Raw genomic sequence first — 19,662 nt, forward strand, 5'->3', positions numbered from 1 at the left:
ACAGCAACAGCAGCAATAACAAAGAGAGAGCAAATAGTATGCTTCGATTTGCATTCAGACTCCATAGTTCCTTTTTTCTGAATGCGAATAGCATTTTCCATCATGAGTCTTTTGGAGTTGTTTTACGTCCTTGCATTGGTGAGAAGAGCTAAGTCTATCAAAGTTAGTCATTGAACAATGTTCTTGTTCCTATGTACAGGGTTCTCCTGGTTCTGCTTACTTCACACCGCATCAGCTCATGTAAGTCTTTCAGGTTTTTCTGAAGTCTGACTGCTCATCATTTCTTAGAGAACAATAGTATTTCATCATATCCATATGCCACAACTTGTGCAGCCATTCCCCAATCAATGGGCATCCCCTCAACTTCCGATTCCTTGGTCACTACAAAAAGAACTGCTATAAATATTTTTGTACATGTGAGTCCTTTTCTCATTTTTATAATCTCTTTGGGATACAGACCTGTATCAGTAAGACAATAAACACAATATAGATGATATTGTCAAAGTGCCTGTGGTTCTGTATCACAAAATATATAAGACTGTCCACAGCGAAGGTAGAAGAAGTATACCAAATTGCTCTCCAGAGTGGTTGGATCAGTGCACAAGTCTACCAACAATGTCATTAGTGTTCCAATTTTCCCACATCTTCTCCAACATTTTCATTTTCCTGTTTTGTCATGTTTAGCCAGTCTGATAGCTGTGATGTGGTATCTCAGAGTTATTTTGATTTGCATTTCTCTAATCAATAGTGGTAATAAAACTTTATTAAATATGTGCAAACTGTATAAACATCAACATCGGCTAAAAACCAACTAGGAACCAGTTTCTTTAAAGTCCTGGGTAAGTGTCTTTCATACAGGTTATCAGGACAAGTTTTCCACTCAGGCCAGTCAAAGGCCATATATTTCCTTAGTAGGTAGTTCTCTGGCAAGTTAATCAGCAAGACTCTCTAGGGAATACTGGCTGCTAGAGTTTCAAGTGCAAGGAAATAAAGAACAGTATCATGAAAACACAAAAGACAGAGAATATCCTATTAGAGAGGGAGTTCAGCTACATAGAATGTTTGAGAGGCCAAAATGAAGAAACTATGCTGGTATGTTCACTATGCTAATGATTTCCAAAGAGGCAGGATAGAGGGATAGTGGATAGAGGGCCAATCTTGGCATTAGGAAGACCTGTGTTTAAGTCTTGTTCCTGAGTCATCCTAAATGAGGACCAAGGGCAATTTAGTAACTGATCTGGATAAAAGGAGTCTGAACTGTTCTATTAAATAAAAACAGGTTTCCTAGATTTACACATAGAATAAAAAAATAATCCCATGAAATGAGCCCCTATATTAAAATTTAGGACTGTTTTGACATTGTCAAGGAGATCAGATGATGCTATAGATGATTTCTTCTTCCTTTTCCTCCTCTTCTTCCTCTTCCTCTCCTTTTTCCTCCTTCTCACTCATAGCTCTCTTCCTCCTTGAGCACCCAGGGAATTTTGCCCTTATCTTGGAACTGACAAAGATTGATTTTGATTAATAGCCTGACACTGTCTCACCTTTGGCCTTTTATGTAACAGAAGCCTTAAAAACAGAGAGGAGAAAGAGGCAGACAAACAGAAACAGAGACAGATAGAGGTAGAAACAGAGATGAAGAAACACAAACAGACAGAAAGAGGCAGAGAGAGACAAAAAACAGAAAAGATATGGACAGAGAGAGACAGAAATCAATCGGGAGCCTGGAAGCAGAAGCTATGGAGAACTACCTACCAGGATAGGTGGCTGCCAGAAAGGCTGGGGACCTGAATATATTTAGTCTTGTCCCAACTAGCAGAGCTGTTAGCTAATATCTCATTTGCGCTGCAGAAGGAGCCCTGTGGTTTTCATTCCTTCCCCTTTCCCCAATTCTCCTGCTCTCTTCTGGAACTGACTCCATACCTTTGAACCCTAGGCCTCTGGACCACCCTCTGAAATAGAGGATTACCTTGATTCCTAAAATCCCTTTTTTTCTTTCTTTGTTTAAACATTTACTTTGAGAGAGAGAGAGAGAGAGAGAGAGAGAGAGAGAGAGAGAGAGAGAGAGAGAGAGAGAGAGAGAGTTAAACTTTGTTTTGCACTGACAGTTAAGAATTATAGGAGAAACCTCTTCATTCTTTTTTGCAATTTTTTGATGCTTAGATTTGACTTGTACCATGATTCTTCAGGCTCCTGGGTAAGTCAGCTAAGAGTCCAGTGATCAGACTAGTAGAGCCGATATTGAGGTGTGGGCTTCACCATTTTCTTCCCCTTTGTTTGCTGAAGAAAGGTTTGAAAGGAAAAGCCTAGGAGGCTGTCACACCCCAAGGAAAAAGTACCTAGACCTACACAAAAATGAGTTTAAGTGACAGCCATTCATTCATTTCCAGCAGTATAAACATCACTAAACATACTTGAGGTGTTACTAGAAAGAGACTCTTTCTATCTCCACTTATTTCATTTTTTTACTATTTAAAAATTTTCAATTAGTGTTTACATAGAGATGTACAGATATGGATATAATTAAGTGAATGTGATATTCTATATTTTTTTTGAAAAATTATGTATATATTTTGGATATCTATGTTTAAACCTCTATTACTGTCAATATCGTTTTGTTACTAAGCACATATTTATATCATCTTGCTTTGCTTCATGAAAAATTTAAGATAACTATGGAGGAAATAGAAGAGTAAGAATTAAATTCAGCTTCTTTAAAAAGAAATCCTCTTAACTTGTAGTTTTAGAAATACAATAGCCTTTCTGTGCAATATGGATAGAACAGGACTATTGCTTTCTACTTAATATCCCTGTGTAATTTTCCCTCTCTCTGAAGATTCCAGAGCTGCATTTGTGTCTGGGTCACAAACTTCACCAGCTAGTAACAAAAATTGCTGTCAATTTAGCTCTACTCAAAGAGATCTATGTTCTGTCTGATTAGAGATTTTAAATTGTACATTTTTTTTGCATGAGTATAACATGAAGAAAACATTGCAGTCTCTGATTTTCAGGGCAGAAAATACAGACATTAGCTATGAAATTAAAGAATTCTATTGTTTGTTCTTATCAAAATTCTTCAAATACTCATGCAATGGAAAAAATATTCCAATCACCCTCATCTCATAGACATTAAATCCATGTAACATACTTTTTTCCTATTAGGAAGGAAGATTTGATATAAACTAAGTTAGTGAGCTGTGACCCTCAGAAGCCACTCAGAAATGACCCTCAATGACCAGGAGGCACAGGCAATTTGGTAACTGCCAGTGTATGAAGGATGCGGGGAATATTTTTGTAAAGCTTCCTTTTCTTTACTTATTTTTACTTTTTTCTTTCTTAGATCTAGTCTTTATTGGTCTTTTTTTTAGTATTCTAATTATTTAAAAAAAATTCTGCATTGAGGTAGGAAGGAAAAAATACTGTGTTCCTTAAATGTCTAAGGCTGATCATGTAGCATATGTACAATGGCAAATAATTGCAAATGGTAATGTGTTATTAAATAAAATATGCATATTGAATAAATTTGCTCAGCTGTAGTAAATTTAGGAGCTATAATGCTCATGTATATATGTATTTGTGCATATGTGTATGTATATACATACACACATACATATATGTATATATACATATACATACATACATATGCATATCTATGTATATACATGTATAGTCAAAATATTTTGGAAATACCCTGTTTTCCAGATGTGAGGCCCAGCAAACAGGCTGTGCCCTGAAATTGGCACAACAATAGTCCTTTGCACTCTGGTTGATCTCACCCTCTGGCAAAGTATATTGCACCAGGTGTTCACTCCTATTTGCTAGGGACCTGAGAGTCAACATCCATCACATTTGTGACATGCTCACAATCCCTGTTCTTTGTACTGTACTCCTGTTCCCATCATACCATCTGGTTCTGTACCCCATGGAGTAATCATGACCCCCAAGATTTGGAACTATACTGTTCCCACAGGACCCCTGGAAATGGTAACTGAAGACCTAAAAATGATCATGTCATAGTCCAGTCCAGTATGTATATAAGCATTGCCTGTACCCCAACATAGTAAGCCCTCCTACTCAGGGGAATGTGCTTTCCTTACTCTGAAACTAATTAAACTACTACTTGATTCCTGACACACCTGCCTCTGGTCTGCTCTGTTTTCAGTTCCAGCCATTTCCAGACCTGTCCAGTTTGGACTGCATTCAAAATTCTGTTGACAATATATACAAGAGAGAGAGAAACAAGATATAGATCCTCAGTACTGAGACTCCTTCATAGTATCAGAAGGCACATTTATATATTATTTACTGTATTAGAAGCTTCCCTTATGCCCAACCTATGAGATAAATGGTTCTCCATAGCTGGTGTATTAGTTATTCCTGCTACATGAAGCAACAAGCCTGAAGTTAAGAAGATGTGAGTTCAAATTTGACCTCAGACTTAGTTGTGTGACCCTGGGCCAGCCACTTAATTTCTGTTTGCCTGGTTTCCTGAGGTGTAAAAAGAGGATAATAACAGCACCTATTTTACAGGGTCCCTAGGATGATTAAGTGAGATAATATTATTAAGCACTTGGCAAAAGGCTCAGTGCATAGTAAAGTCTATATAAATGTTTATTCTCCTTTCTCCCCTTCCCTCCACTAATGATAAAAGGAACTATGTTTATAGAGACTTGAGTGACTTCTAAGGTCAGAGATAATAATTCTGAGATTGAAAATTTGAACCCAGGTCTTCTAAATCAATCTAATTCTGTTACACAAACTTTAAAATGTTTAATGTACTATGTGGTACAAAGAGGATAAAAAGAAAAATATGAGACAGTTGCTACCCTCAAGAATATTTCATTCTAGTGGTAAAACTGATGATGAATAGAACATGGAAAATTGAAATTGAGAATGATTTATTATGCAAACAGCTTGAGTCTTGAAGGAAGACCAAGACTGAGAAGCAAAGATAAGTGCAGAAGAACACATACTGGGTATAGAAAATGAATGATGTAAATATACATGGGAGAACTCTAATATGAGTTCAATTAATGGCTAATAATATAATTTGTATAAACTGCAGTGTCCACAAAGGGATCTTATCAATTAAACTAGAAATATTATAGTGGAGAGCCAAACTGTGGAGGGCCTCAGATTCCAGATTAAGCAGATTGGTATTAAATCTATTGGTATTGGGGAGACCATGAAGGCTTCGAAAAGATTTTTAACACAGTCAATAAGACCTAGGCCTTAGGGAGATTATTTTTAGCAACTGATGAAGAGCAAATTTGAAATAGGATGACCAAGGTAGATGGAGAACAAAAGTGAATACATAGTAATTGTATTGTTGATACAATATGGTTGATGTAATAAGACTTCAAACTAAGAAAGAAGTTGTTTGATAGAAGAGAAGGGAAGTATAAGTGAAAGGTGCTTTGGAGACAGAATAGACATAGTCTGATAACTAACTGAATACAGAGGTGAAGGAGAAGGAATTTTGATGACTGGGAGGATGATGATACCCTCAATAGAAAAAGAGATTTGGAGGAGGGAAAAAAATGAATTATTCTTTGAATTTTTGAGGTGACTTCAAGCCCAGTGATCTTTGTACCTTATTATCATATTGCCTGTTCACAATAATAATTCATTATTGTTTAGTGCTTTTCCTATAATAACTCCACGGTGCAGGTATGTAAATCTTGTTAGAAGGAAACATTAAGTATCTACTATGTGCCAGACACTGCATTAATCACTTTACAAATAGTATCTCATCTGATCCTCACAAAAACCTTGAAAAACCTTGAGAGGTAGATACTATTATTGATTGCATTTTAAGTTAAGAAAAAAGGGTTTTAATAATTTGCTTTATTGCCAATGAGATACCCATGGCAGCTGCTATGAATATGCAGGTGTATTTCCAGGTTTGAATTGCAAAATATAATACACTCTCTTCCTTAAAGATGAAACCAAAATATGTATTCATATACCAGAAAGCCAAATCCACCACGGTAACAAAGACGTTTATACACATTATCAATGCAGGGAGCACCTCCATCCCCAAGCCTTCTCTCCCTCAGGCCTCCCCACAAACAAGCTCCCTTAGTCAAAATTCCCCTCTCTCATTCATTCTAGCAGCTCTGCCTCTGCCTGCCCCTGTCTCTACCTGCTCTGCCTCACTAACACTTCCTGCTCCGCCCATTTGGCAAGCTCCTCACACCACAAGCTCCATGTGAGTCAGCCTCATGCCACTCAGGCTCGAAGCAGGTCACATAGGCCTATTAATGGATGGGAAAGATCTTTCCATTCTATTACCAGTACACTTGCCCAGGTTCATATAGCTACTACACGTTTGAGGCTAGATCGGGAACAATTTACAGGTGAAGAAACTAAGGATGAAAGAGGATAAGTACCTTCCCTGAGGTCAGAATCCAGAAGCTTGAATTAAATCATGGTCATATGACTCAAAAGTAAATTATTGGTGTTGTTTCCACTATATCATGCAGTTTCTTTTTTTCTTCCCTCTTATTAATATTTTATATTTACATGTAAGGATAATTTTTAACATTCATTTTTGCAAAATTTTGAGTTCCGAATTTTTGTCCTTCCCTCTTCTCCCCTCTGGAGAACCAAGCAGCAAGCAATCTGATATAGGTTATACATGTTCAATCTTTCCACATTTGTTATGTTGTGAAAGAAGAATCAGAACAGAAAAAAGAAAAAAAAAACACAAGAAAGAAAAAAAAAACTAAAACAGTGAAAATAGTATGCTTTGATCTCCATTTAGATTCCATAGTTCTTTCTCTGGATGTGGATAGCATTTTTTATAATGAGTGTTTGGAATTATCTTGAATCGTTGCATTGCTAAGAAGAGCTAAATCTATGGTCACACAATGTTGTTGTTACTGTATACAGTTTTCTCCTGGTTTTGCTCACTTCACTAAGCACCAATTCATGAAAATCTTTCCAGGTTTTTCCAAAATCTGCCTGGTCATCATTTCCTACATCACAATAGAATCCCATTGCAGTCACATACTGCAAGTTATTCAGCTGTTTCCCAATAGCATCCCTTCAATTCTTTGCCACCACAAAAAGAACTGCCATAAATATTATTGTGCATATGGATCATTTTACCTTTTTAATGACCTTTTTGGGATACAGAACTAGTATTGCTAGGTCAAAGGGTATGCACACTTTTATAGCCCTTTGGACATAGTTCTAAATTGTTCTTCAGAATGGTTGGATCAGTTCACAACTCCACCAACAATGAATTCATGTTCCAATTTTTCCACATCTTCTCCAATATTTATCATTTTCCTTTTCTGGCAGATTAGTCAACCTGTGTGAGATGGTACCTCAGAATTGTTTTCATTTGCATTTCTCTAATCAATAGTGATTTGGAGCATTTTTTCATATGATTACAGATAGCTTTAATATCTTCCTCTGAAAACTGCATGTTCATATCCTTTTACCATTTATCAATTGGGGAATGGCTTGTATTCCTATAAATTTGACTCAGTTCTCTATATATTTTAGAAATGAGGCCTTTATCAGAGACACTGGCTGTAAAAAATTTTTTCCCAACTTTCCTCTTTCCTTCTAATCTTGGTTGCACTGGTTTTGTTTGTGCAAAACCTTTTTAATTTAATGTAATGAAAATTATTCATCTTGCATTTCATAATGTTCTCTGTCTCTTGTTTAATCATAAATTCTTCCCTTCTCCATAGATCTGACAGGTTAACCATTCCTTGCTCTCTTATTTTGCTTATGGTATCGCCCTTTAAGTTTAAACCATGTACCAATTTTCACCTTATCTTGGTACAGTGTATGAGATCTTGGTCTATGCCTAGTTTCTGCAATACTATTTTCCAGTTTTCCCAGCATTTGTTTTTAAATAGTGAGTTCTTATCAAAGAAGCTGGAGTTTTGGGGTTTATAATAACAGCGAATTCCTACAGCCATTGACTACTGTGCCTTATCCACCTAACCCATTCCACTGACCCACCACTTTATTTCTTAGCCAGTACTAAATAGTTTTGACGATTGCTGCTTTATGATATAGTTTGAGATCTGCTATATCTAGACGACCTTCTTTTGCATTTTTTTTCATCAAATCACTTGATATTCTTGAACTTTTCTTCTCTCAGGTAATTTTTGTTATATTTTTAGCTCTATAAAATATTATTTTTTGGAGGCTTGATTTGGTATGGCACTAAATAAGCAAATAATTTAGGTAGAATTGTCACATTTACTATATTAGCTTGGTCTACCCATGAGCAATTGGCTTTTTTTGGTTGTTTAGATCTCACTTTATTTGTGTGAAAAAGTGTTTTGTCATTGTGTTAACATATTCTTGGGCTTGTCTTGGGAGGTAGATTCCCAAATATTTTATATTGTGTACAGTTATTTTAAATGGAATTTCTCTTTCTAGCTCTTCCTGCTTGGCTTTGTTAGTAATATATAGAAATGTTGATGGTTGAAGTGTGTTTATTTTATGTCCAACACCTTTACTAAAGTTGTTGTTTCAAGCAGTTTTTTAGTTGATTCTTGAGGATTCTCTAAGTATGCCATCATATAATCTGTAAAGAGTGATTGTTTTGTTTTTTCATTGCTTGTTCTAATTTTTTGATTTCCTTTTTCTTCTCTTACTGCTAAAGCTAAAGTTTCTAGTACAATATTAAAAAAGCATCCTTGTTTCACCTCTGATTTTACTGGGAAAGCTTCTTGTTTATCCCATTACATACCATGCCTGCTGATGGTTTAGATAGATACTATTTATCATTTTAAGGAAAACTCCACTTATCCATATATTCTCTACAGTTTTTAATAGGAACAGATGCTGCATTTTGTCAAAAGGTTTTTCTTCATCTATTGTGATAATCATATGATTTTTGTTAATTTTATTATTGATGTTGTCAATTATGTTGTTAGTTTTCCTAATATTGAACTAGCCCTGCATTTTTGGTATAAATCCCATCTCACCACATAGTTTCTAAACAAAATCAAGTTTCATTATAGCTAGAAGGAACCTTAGAGATCATCTAATACAAGACTTCCTTATTATACAGTTATGGAAAATAAGGCCCAAACAAATTAATTTATTTGTATTACTTTTACATTTCCACAGTTTGAGATTTGCAGAAAATACTATTTCAGTTAAATGTTCAGTCATTTATGGAATATGCAGTATTAAACTCCTGTAGAATGTAAATGAAATTGAGAATAATTATTATTGTTATTATTTTCTCTGGACTTCTGATTTAATTTGCGTGTGGAGTTCTGTGAGGTGGAAACTCTTTTAGATTTACAATTTATCTATAATAAAGTTAACTGACTTCCCCAGTCTCAAATATCAATTATATGTCAGAGGACAGACTTATATACTGAAATGCTTCTGACTCCAAGGCCTGACCTCATCGCAATGTGAAGCATCCTGTGAACCGTAAAGAATTATTGCACGAGTCTAAATTAATGGCTGCAATTTGAAGGATTGTTGAAGTGAACAGATAAACATGATTAGATATAGGTACAAATACAGATAAAGATATAAATTTCTGTCTTAACTTCATATTTATAGATGTTAAATAACAAAAATTAAGGTGAGTGCTTTGGTTCAAACCTTAGGTACTGTTCTCAACTTTACCTGTATAATTTTGTATGTCTGCAAGGCAAGATTTATGACCTGGAGGATGACCATGAACATGCCTGAATGGTTCGGAATTGCAAAGTATGAAAAACTCTCTATGTAGAAGGCAGAGGAAGTATAGCATTTATTTAGACTGCAGAGGATTAAATCCAAGAACCAATACCCCCAATTTGATATAGTAGCAGTTATATTCCAAAATCAGTAAGCCCACCTCAATGTAGCAACAAGGAAATTATAATAGACTATTACAGCAAGAAACCAAGTCATCCTGTAACCTTCCCCCAGCTAGGGCTTTCCTGTAAACAATCACTCACAAATCCTAACTGCCACCAGTGTTCTCTCTGCAGCTCTGTCCACACTCCAAGTTCCTGTGCCTTCTCCTTGGGCTGAATTCCCAATTCCTGTAGCTCTCTGCAGATTCTGCTCTTTGATCTCCCCAACTCTCTTGTTCTGCACTCTCTGCTATATAGTCTCTCTCGATGCTGGCTCTCCCTCAATGTCTATTGCCTCAATGTCTTCTTGATATCTGCTTCTGAATTCTGCTGCTCTCAGTTCTGGGCTCTCCTTTTATACAGTCCTAGCCAGCATCTGATTGGCTAGAACTTAGGCCTCTGATTGGCTGAATTCATGACAGAATAGAACTCAGTGCACATAACTTTGGCTCTGGTCTTTGTAACTCCCCTTAGGGCCCAGAGGTATAATCAAACTTGCCCACCTAGGCCCACATTGAATGGGTGGGGAAGATCTTTAATCACATTAATACTACATCTTGGACAAATGATCAATAAACGAATGTTTATTAAGCACTTCCTATGTGCCAGCTACTCTGATAAGTCCTAAGGATACGAAGAGAAAAGCAAAACTATCTCCATCTCCAAGGAACTTCCATTATAATATTAAGGCAATATTGATAGAGCACTTTGACACTTTACAACCATCTCTTCATTTTATCCTTACAATCACCCTGGGATGTAGGTGCTATTAGTATTCTCATTTTACATATGAGGAAACTAGACAGAGGTCATCATTTGTCCAGTGTCACCTAGATAGTAATTACCTGAGGCTGGATTTGAACTCAGGTCTTCTTGATTCCAGATCCAGAGCTCTATCCACTCTGCTCTCTAGTTGTCTCTGTAAGAAATGGGAGGAGGAGTTTTGTTTCCACAGAACTAAAGGTGTGCTTCCCCACCCTTCCCCTCCGCAGCTTTACCAGAAACCAGACTTCAAGGTCGGTCAGGTGAGAGGTCAGTGGCTTGTACCCATTCAAGTGCTTTTTGGGAATGCAATTGGGGGAATTAGAGAGGCCAAACTGCTTGAACCAGTTCAAGCTTATCTAGGGTCTGGTCTTGGTCAAGAATCCAGGGCTACTGATTTGCATAATTTGCATATGTTAAAGAGGGAAAGTAGGGGAAGTAAAAGAATGTAGTTTAATCCTAAACTAAGACAAGGAAAGTCTAGTTAACTTCACTTTTGCTTCTGTATCCTTATTATCCTATCTATATAAACTGTATAACCTAAGAAAACTTTGTAAAAAACAAAGACTGTAAACTAAGCATAACTCTAGCAGGAGTAGAGGAAATGGTTACCCCTGCTCCTGCAGCTGTATTGGTGTGAGTGTTCTAGTGAGCACTACACCGCTCTCTTGAGGAGTGTAATAAAATGCCTTCCTCTGCCCACTCTGGTCCTGAGTTCTTTAGGTGAGAATGGGTAAAGCACATGGATCTTCCTAAGGTCAGGTGAAGGGAAGCAATAAGCAGCGGAAGCTCATCTCAGGCTTACCCCCGGATCTTGCTTGGGGTGTCTTGTGATCCCCACTGCGTTGTTAAGAGGGCTACCACTCCAGATTCCCTTGGGGAACCCTGTGGTCTGCACAGCCTTCTTAAGGGGACATCACTTGGGACTTCCGGTCCTGTCTCGGGAGCCTTGTGATCTTACTGCTGTCCTAAGGAGCCATCACTTGGGTCTTCCTTAGGATCTGACACCTAGGAGGCCCTGTGAATCCCAAAGATTAAGGGATCTCTAATTTGATTATTTTGAGAAAGGCAACATGTATACACATACATATATGCAAAATATATACAAAATCAATATAAACTTATTTGTAGATAATGCAATGCTAGCCATGGACTTCAGGAATAGCTTCATGTAGAAGCTGCCACTTAAGCTGATCTTAGAAAGAAATAAGGAATTCTATGAGGCAGAAGTGACAGGAGAGTGGGTTCTGGGCACTGAGGATATCCCTCACAAAGGTTTTAAGCATGGATCAGTATGGGAGATGGCAAGAAGACCAATTCAGATGAATTGTGGAGTACATGAACAAGGAACTAGAAAAATAAGTTAGAACCAAGTTGTAAAGTCTTTCAACGTTAAAAAGATGATTTTGCATTTGATCCTAGTGGTAATAGATAATCTATAGAGCTGACTGATTCAAGAATTATGTGCTCAGATCTGTGCTTTAAAATATCAGTTTGTCAGTTGTGCTGAGGATGACTTGGAGAGCAGAGAAACTTAAGACATGAAGACTAATTAGTAGGTTATTTCAATAATTCTTTCCTTCCTTCTTTCCTTCTTTCCTTCTTTCTTTCTTTCTTTCTTTCTTTCTTTCTTTCTTTCTTTCGTTCTTTCTTTCTTTCTTTTTCTTGTGACCAAGTAAAATAGTTTAGTAAGACCTGATAATAAATTGATCTCACCTAACAAGTTCATGTAATATTTTACTCTTGTAATAATTAACATCTTATTTCTTTCAAATATAAATAAGGAAAGCCTTTTATTTTTTCTTCATTTACAAAATGTATCATTGTTTTATGTTGTTCATCCTTCTTTTTGAAGAGGTCCGATGACATCATGGGGCTCCACAGAGCCTGCTCCAGCCACTTTCATAGTCATTGAGGAAAAAAAAAAATATTGTTCTTGTCTGCTGATTCCACTAGGGGAAGTCTTCATATGCTTGGGGGAGTCATCCTGTAATGCATCAATGTGTTTGAGGTGCAGCGGTTATGCTCAACCAGATTCATCCCATCTGCAGAGACAGTTTTACCAGCGTATGGCTGTTGCTGCTCCTGCTACAGCTTCTTAGAGCCACAGGGGAGAATTGGGTGCCAAGCAGACAACAAAGGTGGATAGGCAGCCCTGAAAAGGCTCAGCAGGCTCTCACAACAGAGGTTCTAGTTCTTCCTGAACACCCATACACCCCCATATAATAATATCGGCTGTTCTTGCTGTGGTTGTCTGGTCAGGAGGCGGAAGGGAGGTTCTGGTTCTTCCCATCCACCTGGCACACTCGTTCACCTAGTTTTAAACCTTCAAGCAAATGATCTGAAATCTTGGGCCCAAAAGTATCTCAATCTATTCTCAATATAAGGTGTATAAACCCGGCACAGATCGGGCTTTTTAGGTAGCTTTGTAGACTTAAAGAGAGAAATTCCTATCAAGAGGTCCCTGTCATTACTGTAATCTTAGGCATATAGGATCATTCTCTGGTGCTTATGTTTATATAGCTTGACCAATGCTGTACATAATATTTAGCACCTAGCAGCTATTATCCAACTCCAAATTTAGTCTCTGGGGAAACTTAAAGTTCCTTCCTTTTTGAGTTCAAAGCAAGGCCATTTTTGCTTCTATTTGGAACTTCCATTAGAGCAACCCCGTCCCTCACAACCTCAGTGAGCTGTTTCTAGACTTTAACCCTACTAATCATATTTTAGCTCTATTACCTGGTAGTATTGCCACTGCAAGCATTTTTTACCTTTGATATGATGTGGAAATTATTTAACTAATGTTTCAATTCTTCTTAATATACATTCAAGTCTTTTTTTATTTCTGCTCTTTGTTTAGTAAAACAAAACAAAAACCCTTTAACTGTTCACAATTCCTCCTTTTCCCATTATTTGTCCCTTCCCATATAAGCCATTTAATCCTGGACAGAATATCTTTTCCTATACTATTCTATACCAGAGAGACAGAATATGCATTTGCATATTAAAGGCAATCACCTTTGAATCCTATTAAATTTTAAAACTACTTAAAGTCTTATATTTACATTTTAACAATGATCCCTTTGGCTTATTATTTGAAGAAATTCCCTTTCCATCACATTTAGAGATGGGAGTTTTGCCCAAAATGACTATTAGCTCTATAGACTAACTATATGAATGATAGGAGATAAAGAAAAAAAAAATATATATATATATATATATAATTTGTGTGTGTGTATATATATATATATATGTACATATATATACATATATACATATACATATATATGTATATGTTCATAGTTATAATGAGACCGGAAGTTATTTTTATATAGTGAGAAAGATTTATTCAATATTCACAGTTTTGGAAAGACATAAAAAATATTCGAGAGATGTTGAATTAAATGCTATTTGACTTCATACTGTAAAAACAAACAAACAAGATGCCACATCCTATGTATTATGCACAGACATAGGAAACTGGGTGGCACAGTGTATAGAATACTGGGTTTGAAGTCAAGGGGAGCTGAGTTTATATCCAGTTCCAGACACCAGATAAGTCACTTAAACTCTGCTTATCTCAGTTTCTTCAACTGTAAAAAAGAAGATAATAATACCACTTAATTCTCAGGATTGTTGGGAGGATCAAATGTGATATTTGTAAACCTCTTTGCAAAACTCAAAGCACAATATTAATGCTAGCTGTAGCTTCTATAATTTTCCTCCCCTAACATTCAAAATCTATCACTATGTTAATATGTAATTTTATTATTATTGCGACTATTATTGCTATTTCATTGCTAAGTCTATCAGTGATCTAAAATGCTATTCAAGTACTTTCCTAGAGCATAATATTATTGGGTAGTGTGGTATAGTGAGGAAAAGTTCGAGAACTGGAATAAAAAAAAATTGGAGTTCAATTCTTGGCTTTTAAATTTATTAATTGGACTTTGGACTATCGAGGTGACATTTTCCACATCTGAAAAATGAGAAGGTTGTATTAGATCAGCAGTTCTCAACCATTTTGGTCTCAGGACCTCTTTATATTCTTAAAAAATTAGTGAAAATACTATAATTTTGTTTTATGTGAGTTATATCTATTGACTTTTACCATGTTAGAAATTCAAGAATCTTAATATTATGAGGAACATATTTTCAACTTTTATAAATCATGGAGTGCCTCAGGGACCCCATTTGTGCTTAGATTATACTTTGAGAATCATTAGATGTGATGATCTCTATTTTAAATAATTTTTCCATCATAAATTTTATAATCTTGAGAAAATGCTAACTATTGCTCCTTAACTAAGTGACCTGTTTATCAAAAATATATTCATTTGGAAAAAAAAGAGTACACTATGCTAAAATAAAATATATATATATATATATATATATATATATATATATAATATATATATATATATCATTATGTCAAGTCTTATAAAGAGCAGTAAACTCATTTCAGAAACTGAAAAATTTCCCGAAGGAAATTTTTTTGAATTACTTTCGAAATGTGTTTAACTCACATATTCATGAAGCAAGGTCTAAATGTATTACCTGAATCACAGAGTTGTCCAAAAGAACAGTTGGATCTGACAAGAAAAGAATCATTTTCAATTTCTGTTGTTCTAAAGGAAAAAAAAAAGATGACAGTTGAATTGCAGGTTATTGTCAACTATATAACTCAGAACATTAAATGTTATCTATCAATAGAATCAAGTTTACATGATGTTATAAAGCAGAGAATTGAATTTCTTCAGTCACCTTTAACTCACTTTTCTATAGTTCTTTAAATTTTAAACAACACTTTCCTTATAAAACCTTGAAATGTAGGTAGGTAGTACAAATGTTATTAGCCTTGTTTTATAGATGAGGGAGTGGAGGCTCCTCAGAGAGATGAAATCATTTGTGCCCAGTCCACAGGTGGTAAGTATATAGCTGAGCTCAGACTTGACTGTAAATCTTCTCTCTAAATCTTCTCTCTAAATGTAGTTCTTCAAGTTTAGTTCAAGCTCTGTTTCACTACAACTTCATCTTAAGCTCAGTTAGTTGCTACCTGGAATGACCAGATTAGCATTTATTCCTATTTGTCTTCTGTTTCAAACAGGACCAATGGTATCACAGGGTGATGTCTTGACTTACATGTGAAAAGTATTTAAGTGAGATAGAATTGCACAAAGTCCTCAGCCTCACTCTCTCTTCCAGAGTGACCTAAGTCTAGTGGTAAGATACAAGTTAGGATGACTGGAGATAGCCTGGGATGTAGTGGATTACTTGGTGTCTTCAATGTCTAACCAAGCTTTAAGCTCTACAGCATCTGCTTCAGGCACCTTCACAGCCATTAGAACAAATTGTTCTCCTCCAATGGAGGGAGGAGACAGAGAAGAAGGGTGAGAGAAACCATCTCACATAATTTGGGTATGTAAGTGGAAAGCTAACTCCCATCTAAACTAGTCAAATGAGAGTAGAATATATACACATAGTTGAGTGCAGAACTATAATTCACTTAACAGGAAAAAAGGAGGGAATGGAGAAAAGGGAATAAGAAGAAGGGTAGATTAAGACAAAAATTATTCCTAAAATAAAATAAAAACAAAAATTATTTAACCATTCTAGATCAAGAGGGGTTTAAAAGGAAAGAAAGAAAAGATAAGCATTTGTAACTGAACTCTGAGCAAGGGAAAGAGAATAAAGTCAGGTGAACCAAGGCAAGATTGCAGCTAATTTAAATCACTGGTGCTCAGCATAGCACATTCCTGTCTCACCAACTTATTCTTTATGAGGAGAGGAAGGGAAGCTGATATATGCAATCAGCTACCATCATTCCAGAGAACTAAAGACACACACACATGCGCACACACACACACACACGCACATACATGTAAACACATATTGAATATGGACAGTACAGGAATTAATTTTACTTTTCTATGTATATTTATCACATAGATTTTATTTTCTTTCTTTACAGGTGGAATGATGAGATACAGAGAAAGAAAATGGATTTTTTTAAACTGAAAAAATTTTTTTTGCTCAATCTATATCACCAAGAAGTCTCTGAAATTAGTTTGTTATTTCCTATTTACAATAATTTTCCATTATATTTATATATCCACAATTTGCTCAGCTACTCTCCAATTGTCTAAGAGACATCTAAAGCATCTCCTTTTGGTCCTCCTTCCTTCTTTCGTTCCTTCCTTCCTTTCCCTCTCCCTCCCTTTCTCCCGTTCTTTCTTCCATAGATTCAGAATCAAGAAGTTTATTTGTGAATATTCTTCCCCACATCCTCAGTCTAAACTCCTTTGCCCCACTCTCATCTTATTTTCTTATTGTTTGATGTATTTCTTTACCAAACAGCTCTCCATGTGTGCACATGCACATGTGTGTGCACGTACGAGCATGTTTAATCTTCCTTTGTCTAGGTCAGACAAGAATGTGGATCATCCCACTCTCCTACCCCTTCCTTCATGTTTTTATACTCTTTATCAAACAATTCCAATTGCAAGGAAAAGGAAGTTCTGTTTAATTTTTCTTCTTTTTACCCTACTTTCTCTGCCCCTCCTTTAAACCCTCAGAACCATAGCAATCCAACCCCAAGATCTCTGTTTGCTCTTCTTGTTGTTTTATAATTAATTCCTTCAATATCTTTTGAAGTTTTTAAGTTTCTGAATAGACTCATTTTCCTTCTCCCCTGTTATAATGTTAACAAACATCATCAAATAGTTCTTCCTAACTGCTCAAATAAATTTCTCTTTCCAGGTTTTTCTGAATCTTATGTGTACATTTCAAATTTCCCCCTCAGTTCTGATCTTTTAACCAGAAATCCCTGAAAGTCTTCCATTTTTATTATGTGTATATATTTTTTTTCTTATTTTGGATTGTGCTCAGTTTTTCAGAGTAAGTTATTCTTTTTTGTAAGCATATGGTTTTTGGAAAGTTACATTCCAAGAACAGTACCTATTTAAAGTAGAAGCTGTTAGGTTCTTGTGTGATCCTTGTGATACTTGAACTCCTTTTTGGATGACTGCAGTATCATTTTTTTTTTCTTTAGTGTGAGGACTTTGACACTGGCTATGACATTCCTGTGGTTTTTCTTTTCAAGCTTCTTTCAGGAGGTGAGATAATGATTTATTCTATCTTTTCTTTGTCTACTGGTTCTAACAAATCTGAGTTTTTTATGATTTATTAAAATATCTAAACTATTTTTAAATCACAGTTTTCAGGGTATCTAATAAATCTTCTTATCACTCTTTGACATAATTCTCTTGTTGGTTTTTTTTAATAACTATCTTATATCTTCTACATTCTTTTGATTTTTTCATTTTGTGCTACTTCTCTCTATACCAGGGAGATATTGCTTTCTTTCAGGTTTGTTCCAATTTTCGGAGAGACTATTTATTGGGCAAAGCTAACCATTTTCTATTCTAAGGTACTTACTTTCTAAACAATTCTTTTATCCAGAGTTTTTATTTTAATTTAAAATATCTCTTAATTATGTTCTTCTGGGTACTCATGTAGTTCTTATTGAAAATAAATTCCATTTCCTCTGAGTCTTTGCTTGAAGTTGTTGTAAAGTTATTCACTCTTGCCATTGGGATAGCTCAACCTATATTTCTACTAATTTTTGATATTAGTTGGTGTTTGCTTTATTTATCTCTCAGCCTTTAATTTCTGAATTGAGCATTTGTTCTTCTGCCTGGCTCCAACACCTTTGGTACTTTCAGGTTGAATGGTCATTTTGGTTATGGTAGTTGGCCCTACTTGGTCTTGCTACTCATCCTCTAGGTTCCTACATTGACCTCTGCCTCTTGGGTTAGGTCATTCTTGGATCTTTGTTGTTTAAACTAAAGGACTTTCAAGTTCCTCTCTGGTGTGTAAGGATAAACTATTAGTGACCTTGAAGTCCCTGAGCCTAGGCTATCTCCACGCATATTGTTTCGTACTGCTGCTAAACTTGATAGTTCCTAGGTCCCTTTTTCTTAGAGGGTTGTCTGGGAGCACTAAAAGGTTAAGTAGTTTCCCTAAGGTCAACTTAGGTCATAGTTTCATCTTGAACCCCAGTCTTCCTGATTTACTATCTAGGCTTCCATTCACTCTGCAATACTGCTTTTTCACACTTAGAAAATAAAAAATCACAACTGTATAACATTTTCTACCCTCTCTTGTTGTTTTCAACATTGCTCACTATGATTCTCCTCAGTGCCTTTAGGGTTTAAACATTCTTTCCTACCACTCCTTCAACCCCCAAGGGAAAGTTATCCTCCTTGACTTTTTTTTTTATCAAGCTATGGTACTATGAAAATAAAATATCCTATGAAGGAGACATGTTTGGTTTGCACTTTTTCAAGAGATAGATTCACTGAAAATGATGTTTTCCCTGATGATAAAGCTAAGGTCTTATATACATTGTACTAGCATGTAGAAAATACACTGCAGAGACTGACTGAATGGGGAAAAATTAATTCAAGTAAATGATTTGTGTTTTTTATGTTATAGGAGTCAATTTTGTTTATTTTTTTCAAGGACTTAATCTTTTTAGGTTACTTTAAAAACAAAATTATCTGTGTTTGCTCAAAGTAGAAAAAGGGAAAAAGTAGCCATGGATGGAAACACAAAAAAGTCATAATTTTCCTTTATTCTCCCTTTCTGATCTCTGCACCCAAAATTGACCTCTCAATCTTTCTTTTTTCTTCAATATGATAATGAAGTTAGGATAAACCAATTAGAAATGCCAATCAATTAGACACTATCAGTCATGAGAAGACCATAAGTATATGCATCTTCTGTGGAGAAGGGAGGATCATTTGGAGAGAAAATCTGAAGATGTGAGAGAGAGAAAGCAGTATATTTTTCTGGCTATAGGAGATCAATAGTATACTTAAACCAAGTCACCAAGGAAAAAAATGTTTTATTTGCCAACTTATGCTCTAAGTAGATGGATTTTCTGCTTTCTTGGTCCATTTGAAAGTATGGATTTCTTTACTATGAATGCTTAAAGAACCAGACAATATAAAAATATTGGCTGTTTCTAAAAATGTACTAAATAAATGGTTTTCCTTTACTG

The sequence above is a fragment of the Trichosurus vulpecula genome, chromosome 4, assembly GCF_011100635.1.
Source record: "Trichosurus vulpecula isolate mTriVul1 chromosome 4, mTriVul1.pri, whole genome shotgun sequence".
In the NCBI taxonomy this organism is placed as follows: domain Eukaryota; kingdom Metazoa; phylum Chordata; class Mammalia; order Diprotodontia; family Phalangeridae; genus Trichosurus; species Trichosurus vulpecula.